This window comes from Tupaia chinensis, unplaced genomic scaffold (assembly GCF_000334495.1).
Source record: "Tupaia chinensis unplaced genomic scaffold, TupChi_1.0 Scaffold139917_1, whole genome shotgun sequence".
Taxonomy (NCBI): Eukaryota; Metazoa; Chordata; class Mammalia; order Scandentia; family Tupaiidae; genus Tupaia; species Tupaia belangeri.
The window spans coordinates 214,214-223,958 of record NW_006199796.1 but is presented as its reverse complement, the minus strand read 5'-3'; the positions used below and the strand labels follow the sequence as shown (position 1 = coordinate 223,958).

The 9,745-nt window shown below is 43.7% G+C and overlaps 1 pseudogene; it reads right to left on the bottom strand.

Moving 5' to 3' along the window:
* Positions 1-2,579: 2,579 nt before the first annotated feature.
* LOC114004746 (uncharacterized) lies at positions 2,580-2,677 on the bottom strand (annotated as a pseudogene).
* Between the last annotated feature and the right edge of the window lie 7,068 nt (positions 2,678-9,745).

Below are 9,745 nucleotides of genomic sequence, written 5' to 3'. Positions count from 1 at the left end.
AACCCCCCCCCCCCCCCCAGTAGGGATGGCCACACCGCAGTTCCCTTTTCGTTCTCTTCTTGAGAGTTTGGGCATGCACACATATGCACCAGTGTGTTTTAAACCACTAGGTCTGGGACTTGAACCACAGTCGACTCCATAGGAGTCCTGCAACCTAACCATTATGCCACCTGTTGGTCACAAAAACTTGATAAATTTTGAATTCAGTGCATGTCAGCATATTTTCACTTTGGTTTATGATTTGTTCAAACCATCTTTTATCCAACTATGTGGGAAATTCAGCGGTGGTGTGAGCCATATAGTGATGGTGGGATTTTGAGGATATTTGGCAGTAATTGGCTTGCCCTGCTCTTAATTCTACACTTGGTGAGTAGAAGACTACACCTTTGACTCAACATAAAGGAGTAAAAAAGAAATTAGAAGCTTCTTTAAATAGTTAAATGTAGAATGAAGAAAAAAATTCTATCAGTGGATGGTTTCTTATAACGAAAGAAGAATACTGAATTCCTTGGTGTTCAGAACCATCTAGTAAACAATCAGCAATTAACCTGTATAGTCACATTATTACTGTTGTGTTTATTTCCTGGAATTTGGTTGACGCCTAAAATTAGAGTCAGATAAATTAATAGCTGTTGAAAGAAACTAAAATATTCTCCCTAAAATACTGTGATGAGCTGAAGAAGGTTAAACTGCAGGGAGGCTGTTTCCTTTCCTCCATCTGAGTGTAGGACTCAAGTTCTCCCCTGGGGAGACAGCTTACTTAGCTCAGGATGACACCATCAGGGACAAAGAAATCTGGGAATAAACTTTACTACCTTCTCAGTTTTTCTGCCACTGGAGCCTGGGATGCTCTGTCCTTTGTCTTGCCGCCTCTAAATTTATTCTTTGTTGAATATACTATATAAGCCAGGAACCTAAGTTGTTACTTTGAGAGAGACTATTGAACCGAGGTCTCTTCCACTTTATTGATAGCATGTGTTAAACTTCTGCTGTTTTTTTCTTAATACTCTGATTTGTTTTGGGGAGTTTTTATTAATCTATTTTCAGGGTCATGTCTTAACTAAGAATTTATAAGGATTAAGAGAAATTACTGGGACCAGCAGTTGTAATAGCTATGTTGCTGGACTCCCATGTAGGCGACCGCAGTTCGAGTCCTGGACCCAGTGGGGCTTAAACTCAAGCCGGGCACGTGTACATATGTGCCCAAGATCCTGAGAGAATGGAGAAGGGATTGCTGTGTGGCCATCTCCCCTGGGGGTATTTCTCGCTTTCTGTCTCTGTCTCTCTCTTTCTGGTGAGCGCACGTGCCCTATAGCAGTCATGTCTTAACTAAGAATTTATAAGGATTAAGAGAAATTACTGGGACCAGCAGTTGTAATAGCTATGTTGCTGGACTCCCATGTAGGCGACCGCAGTTCGAGTCCTGGACCCAGTGGGGCTTAAACTCAAGCCGGGCACGTGTACATATGTGCCCAAGATCCTGAGAGAATGGAGAAGGGATTGCTGTGTGGCCATCTCCCCTGGGGGTATTTCTCGCTTTCTGTCTCTGTCTCTCTCTTTCTGGTGAGCGCACGTGCCCTATAGCAAAACCTCTCCCCCTCCCCCCCAAAAAAGAGAGAGAGATTACTTTTTTTCTCCTTCACTATGATCTTAGCAACCCAACTATATAGAGGCTTAGAAATACTCACCAACGTGGATTGGCCATGCCATAATCCTTCCTCCTATTCTCCATCTTGTCAGACTCCTGGGCACACCACAAAGGCCAGGATCCTAATTGGGAAATCAGCCATGTGGGATCCAGCATCCTTTATTTAGTGCTGCACTGGCCCAATGAAACTACTTAAATGTACCGTAAGACAGTTTTCCTCTCATGTGTTCACGTTCAATTTAATATTGATCTTTATCAAAAGAATAAATACAGTCTTAAAATATCAAGTCTTGGGACCAGCAGTTGGAGTAATGGCTATGTCACTGGATTCCCATGTAGTCAACTGCAGCTCGAGTCCCAGACCCGGTGGCTTAAACTCATGCCTGGTGCCTGTGCATGCGTGTCCAAAATTCCAAGAGAGGAAGGGATTGCAGCATGGCCATCCCTCTGAGGGATGATTTCTCACTTTCTGTCTCTGTCTCTTTCTGTCTTTCTGGTGAGTGCATGGCCCTATAAAAAATAAGTTAAAAAATACCAGGTTTTAGTATCATTAGGCTTATAAAAACAATAGACTCCTCCTAAAGGCTGCTTTGTCCGCCGTCTCAGAGGTACCCATTTTTAGTTCTCTTAGCAGAATCCTCTAGCAGGTACCTTTTTTGTTGTTGAAGGGTACACACACCCAATGGATGGTCACACTAATCTTTCTCCTCCATTTTTCCATCCTGTTGGGATTTGCGGCACACACGCACATACTTTGTGTAGCTTTCAAGCCACCTAGACTGGGAATTGAACCTCATGGTCAGCCATGTGGGATCCAGCTCCCTTAACCAGTAACCATATGCCCTTTCATGAATAAAGGAAGCAATTATTAAACAGTGATAATCATATATTGACACCTTAAGAAAAATCCAACAATGTCATAGTTTCTTTTAAAAATATGAACTACTTCATGAACTTCCATGTCATCCTTGCACAGGGGCCCTACTAATCTCTTCTCAATTTTAGCATGTGTGCTGCCAAAGTGAGCACCACAAACTAATTGCATCAGACTGTAAGGTCCTTCTTAGAGAATATTCAAACTGACGGGAAATAAAAACCTGTTCACTTTAAATCAAGGGATATCTAATACCACAGAATATCTTTAAGTAACTTTAAAATTATGATGAAAGAGAATTTACTATTTAAAGAAAATGTACCTGGGGCCAGCAAGTGGCATGTTGATTGAGGTGCTGTATCCCTCGTGGCCAGCTGCAGATTTTGAATCCATAACCTGGCAGCTAAGTGTGTGTGTGTGTGCGTGCCCCTAAATCCTTAAAGGAGAATGGAGTAGAAGGGGTTCCAGCATGGCCACTCACCCAGGGGGGTGACTTTTCACTTTCTGTCTCTTAGTGAGTGTGCGCACGTACCCTATAGCAAACAACAAACCATACCTAGCTCTGGAGAGGAGGGAGAAAATGGGTATCATTTAGATAAAGATATTCTAAAATTAAGCTTAGCCTCAGTAGTGTAGTTGGTATCAGACTGAACTGCAGTGCTGGATGCTGCATGGCCAACTGGGTTCACATCTCTCCAGTTGACCTGAAACACACCGGATATGTGCATGCATCCCAGATCCTGACACACTGGAAGATTAGGGGGAGGAGAACTGTGGTGTAATGAGACCTGTCTAGGGTGCACACACTATCATGAATAAAAGAAACTTTAAAGAAGTGCTCTAAAATTAGATTTGGGGGTAATTGCAAGACTACTAGAAATAAAGTATACATTGAATCGTATACTTAAAATAGGCTAATCGACATATATATATATATATATACAAATGAGGAAGCTGGGGGTGGAGAAGCAACTTCACTAAAATCATACATGGGGGCCTGCAGGGGGTGTGGTTTAAGGTGTTGGACTCCCATATAGCCAACCGCAGTTCAAGTCCTGGACTGGGTGTCTTGCTTTCTCACTTTCCCTCTCTCTCTGTCTCTTTCTGATCAAAACTGGAAATCATAAAATTAAATAAAAGTAATTCTTTAAAAAAAAATCATCATACGTGAATAGATGAGCATAGAGGTTTCTTTCTTGTGAAAGAAATCTAGAGGCAGGGGACCAGCAGTTAGCATAATGGCTATGTCACTGGACTCCCATGTAGTCGACCACAGTTCGAGTCCCAGACCCAGTGGCTTAAACTCATGCAGGGCGCATGTGCGTGTGTGCCCAAGATCCCGAGAGGAGAATGGAGGAGAAGGGATTGAGGCGTGGCCATCCCCCCGGGGGGTGATTTCTCACTTTCTATCTCTGTCCCTGTCTTTCTGGCTAGTGCATGCACCCTATAGCAAAAACCTCCCCAGAAAAAAAACAAAAAAAATCTGGAGGCAGGTATTCTAGGACTGGTAAGGTGGCTCTGTGAGCATCAGGGACCCTGGATCTTTTTTTGTTTTTCTGTATTAATGAAGGACTATGTGCATGGACAAGTGAGAGAGAATGAGATAAGCACTCTCCACAGCGTCTTGTCAAGCTGCAGTCCCCTTCTAGTCCTCCAGCTTATCAGATCTTCACATTTTTCCAGTGTGTTTTGAACTGACTGGCCTGGGGATGTGAACCATAATTACCATGTAGGATCTGGCTTTTCTTTAACAGGACATTACCACTACACCATAAAGCTTCCTGGATCCTTGACGTACCCAAGTCTCAGGGCCTGCTGGTGGTTAAGCTGGTCTGGAGGCAAGCCTTCTGACCCTCAGGCACCAACTCTCACTGCAGAGCTTCTCAAACAGATTCCCAGACAGAGCCTCCTCAGGCTGGGTCATTAAGTAAAACAGGGATGGATAATAAATTTGTATGTATTCAAAAATTATTTCCCTCCTCTTGGGATTGATTAGCTTAGCTGGAAATAATGAACCCAAACTGAGTTTTTGAGCACCTCTGGTAGTAACTGAGCTTGTACCTTGTTTATAGACTTTTAGAAGACTGTAATACTTAGTAGGAGGACCCTTTTCTCTCTGCAGCCCCCCCTCCCATTTTTTCCTTGGTATGAAAACTGACAAGCTAGAAGATAAATGAGCTAGAGGAAAGAACAGTTTCTTTTTTCTAAGAATTGTGTCATGTTTCTAAAGGACGATGCTGTAAGTACTATAATCCCTTCAGGGAGGAGATTGTGCTTCAAGGGCACCTTTCTCAGAGTAGCTCCAGCTAAAGAATGAGAATGGCCTGCTCGAAACTAGCACAAGTAGTCACTGGCCAAATTCCTTCCTTTCCTCATTATTGCTGATGGAGGCCTCAGGGTATTGGTATTTTGGGGGTGATTATCATTTTCTTTTGATTTTCTTCAGTAAGCATTTGAGACTCCCCAAATCACATTCTCTGAGACCTGCTTAGACTCACTCCGTTATCTGTCTTGATTCCTCTGTGTGTGAAGGAGACTCCTATTTGTCGTTAGCTGGCTTCGCACAGGTTTCAAAGGTAGCCCTTCCTCCAAGTCTTTCAGGGCTAGTGAGCAAGTTCATCTATATGGTTTAGGACGCTTAGGAGTCTGAATGCAACACAATCTCCGCTAGAGCTAGTCCCGTGAAGACTCCTGCCCAGATTCTGGACCACCAGAGGTTCCGGGTGACAGTTCAGAGAGGGCATCATTCCCTGGAACTTGACCACCCATTGGCTTTAAGATATTCCTTAGGGGCCAGTGGGTGGTGTGGTGGTTAAGGCTCTGGACTCCCACATGGCAAATTGTGGTTTGAGTCCCGGACCTGGCAGCTTGCTTTCTCTCTCTTTTTCTCTCACATGCCCTGTAAAAATATAATGATAAATAAAGTTACATATTTTTTAAAATATATATTATTTTATATATCCCACCTGGGCCCTAGAAACCTGATAGCTACATAAGAAAAAGCTCAACCTCCTTGGCCTGACTCCACATGTAGCTTTTACCTTTTCTAGTCTCTCTCCTGGAGCTTCCAGATCTCTACCCCCATGTTCTCTGCTGTGGTGCAGGGTGCCTGAGGGCCGAATTCACTGATGGGGCTCTTATTTGCTTCAGATATGCTGTCAGTTCTTCCTATTCATTCACTGCAATTTGATCTTCGTTATTTCCCTGCCCTTCTGCTTCCTGATCTTTGGCTCTGCTTGGCCTGGCCTCCTTTGATTCTGGCTTTAGTCCTTCAGCTGTCTGCCTTTAGCCAGTTCCACTTCTGCTACCCTAGCACCAGCTCCTGCACAGGTTGAGGTTCAAGCTGTGGTAGAGCCTCCTTCCATAAGAGGTCTTCATTTTATGGACCTCTGACAGTCCTTGGTTGATCAGAATTGTGAGGGCTATTTGCAACTCCATCATGCTCAAACCCTTGATTTAGACATGAGAAGACCAAGGGCCCAAGGCCACACAGGTGATATGAAAAGGCACTACCAGGAATAGAGGTGATGAGTAACTATGTGCCCTTATCCCTGTGCGTCTGGGAGAGGCAGAATTGGATAACCACCACTAAGCCTCTAGTTTATTTTGACAGTGAGAAGATGTCTATAGTCTGTTCACCATCCCCTCCCTATCTTTCCTAGGAGGACCCCTTTCTGTAATTCTGAAAGAACTGCCAGTCACAGGGTCCCTTGTCCTGACCACAGAGGTGACCAGTGACCCAAGCTGTGCCATTAGTTTATGTACTGATTCCTGGAAGGAGATGCTCTTACACCATTGTTAAACTTGAATGTTGCTGGAACTGCCTATGGCCATGCCCCTACCTCTCTTCTGCTTCTTGCACCCCATTCATTCCAGGGAGACCATTAGCAGCAAGAAAGAATTAGCAACAGAGATTTAGGTCAACATAGAGAGGAGAGCTATTGGACATTGGGTTGGGGAAAGGTGCAAGATCAAGTAAAAGTGAGCTGACCGACCATCTTATTAGAATCCCTGGAGTTTCTCTGGCCAGCCCTGCATCTGGGCTTCTAGTTATGAAACCAACTAATTCAGTTTCCCCTTGGGCTTAAGCTGCTCTCTGATTTTTGGATACCAGCTAGGTGCCCAACAATTAAATCCAGTTCTGACACAAAGTGGAGTTAGCTCAGATTCCATAGTTAAGGGCTTAGTGCTGCAAGATTGATCCCACTTTAGATGCCAGCCAGAAATGGAATGGCCAGGTTACCCACATTTCTCCCCAACTGCCTACAAATTTAGGAGTTCCTACATGCCCTCCTCAGGTTTGGTATTTGTTAGGACAACTGATGGCACTCAAGAAAGTGTTGTACTTACTATTACTAGTTTATTATAAAGGTTACAACTTGGGACCAGCAGATGGCAAAATGGTTATGTTGCTGGACTCCCACGTAGTCGACCGTGGTACGAGTCCTAGATCTGGAGGTTTTAAACTCATGCTGACCTTGTGTGTCTGTGTGCCCCAAATCCTGAGAGGAGACCAGAGGAGAAGAGCTTGCAGTGTATTTCTCACTTTCTGTCTCTCTGTCTCTCTGTCAAGCGCATGCGCCCAATAGCAAAAAACCTCTCAAAAAAAAAAAAAAAAAAAAGATTACAACTCAAGGGGGCCAACAGATGGCATAGCAGTTACGTCACTGGACTTCCACATGGCCGATAACAATTCGCAGTTACGTCACTGGACTTCCACATGGCCAATAACAATTTGAGTCTTGGACCCAATGACTTGAAACTCAGGTTGGGCATGCATGCATGCATGCCCAAGATCTGGAGAGGAGAATGGAGGAGAAGGGATTGCAGCAGTGGCCATCCTTCCTGGAGGTGATTTCTTACTTTCCCTCTGACTGTCTGTCTCATTCTACCCCCTGCAAGCTCACATGCCCTAAGGCAAAAACCTCTACAAATAAAAAGATTACAATTCAAGAACAGTCAAATGGAAGAGGCGCATAAAACAAGGTTTAGGGGTGGTTTAGAGCTACTTTGCCCTATTGAGGTGTACCACCCTCCTAGTACCTCGAATACTCACTCACCTGTAAGCTCCCTGAGTACCGTCGTTTAGGGTTTCTGTTTTCTTTTTTTAAAAGAATTATTTTAACTTTATTTATTTATTTTAACTTGACCAGAGAGGGACAGAGTCAGAGAGAGGGAAGAGAGAGGGAAAGTGAGAAAGTAAGCTGCCAGGTCTGGAACTGGAACCACTATCAGCCATGTGAGAGTCCAGCGTCTTTAACCACCACACCACCTGCCAACCCCTTGTTTTTGTTTTCGCGATAGCATTAAATGGGCATGCTGTATTAAATTATTGTTGATTGGTAATTGAACTCAATCTCCAGTCCCTCTTCCCTATCTAGAGGTTGCGGGGTGGGGCTGAATGTTATGCCCTCTAATCACAGGGTTGGTTTTTCTGGCTATCAGGCCCACACTGACCTGTCCAGGGGCCCACTAAGAGTCACTTCATTAGCATACATTCACATATGGTTGAAAGGGGCTTGTTATGAGCAACAAAATACACTCTTGTCACTCAGGAAATTCCAAGAGTTTTAGGACCTCTGTGCCAGGGTCTGGGGATAAAGAAGAAATATATCTTGTATTATACCAGAGATATTCTTTCCCCTCCCCTCTTTCTTTGATGAAAGAGAGAGAGATGAGTTTTCTGGACAGGATCTTTCCACACCACTACCTTCCACCTAGATTTCCAGTCAGTCAACCAGTCAGTATCATGGGTGTGTGCTCATGTTCAGGAGGACCTGGGATTCAAACCTGGACCTCCTGTGTGCTCCAGTATCATTCAATAATACACTATCACCTGTTACCACCATAGCTGGACCTATTCCAGAAGTATTTCAGAGACCTGCAGATGGTGGTTACATTGTTGGACTCCCACATAACTGACTGGTTCAAGTCCTGGACAGGGAGGCTTGAAGCTCATGTCAGGCACGTGTGCGTGTGTGCCCAAAATCTCAGGAGAATGGCATGGCTGTTTCCCCTGAGGGGGTGACTTTTTGCTTTCTGTCTTTCTCTATCTCTCTGTCTCACTCTCTTTCTCCAGTGAGGGCACAAGCCCTATCACTGGCCCTATAGCGAAAAATCTCTCAAAACATTAAAAAAAGTATTTGAGTGCAGTTTCTGTTGCTTGTGACCCAAGGGTTCATGGATGATTCATGCACTGATTGAGCCAGAATGAAACCCATGACAACCAACTCCTAATGGGCCTCAAAAGAGATGTACAAGACTCACATTCTATAAACTATTCAGATTCTAAACACACCAAAGACATTCACTATTTAAGGCAACTCTAATGTGATTGGTTTTGTGACATCATGAAGACCATAAATACAGCTTTGCAGATATGGATTTGATTAAAATGAAGTTATATCAGAAACGTGACTACAGCCCTTTCATAGACTGTTGCTTCTAAGAGAAGAATAACCACTTCTATGCTGTTTTATTTGTAGAACGTCAGCATATGGCCACATTGGGCACTCAAGTATAATGAAATAAATTCACATAAGAGTCTCCATTCTGTCTCTGGACCTCTGAATCTTATTTTCTGTATCTGTAAAATGAGAACAATGAGAGACTTCATCTAGTTTACCTATGTATCTACTAATAATCAGAACTTTTGCTTTCAGGTGCAAGTCAACTCATATTAATAATCCATACTGGGAGCAGCAGTTGGTGTAATGGCTGTCGCTGGACTCCCATGTAGTTGACCATGATTTAAGTTCCGGACCTGGTGGCTTAAACTCACGCCGGTGTGAGTGTGTGTGTGCCCAGGATCCTGAGAGAGGATGGAGAAGAAAAGATTGTGGCGTGGCCATCCTCCCTGGGGGGTGATTTCTTGCTTTCTGTCTCTGTCTTTCTGGTGAGTGCACGCACCCTATAGCTAAAACCTCAAAAACAAACAAACAAACAAACAAACAACAAAAAACCCTATACTATTAGGTCTTCAGAAAAGTCATGACACAGTTTTGCATAGAAAAACAGAAAAATACATTATGACTTTTCTGAAGACCCAATGTACTAAGAAAGCTGATTGCAGGCCCACTTGGCCCAGAAACGAGCTATGGCTGCATGACCTTGTCCTCTTTGTTCGTTCTCTCTTCCTGGCTTGTTTGAGTGTCATCCTCTTCCTTGGGTTCTCTCATATGACAAACAACAAGAAGGTCAAATCCTTACAACATTTTCTCAAG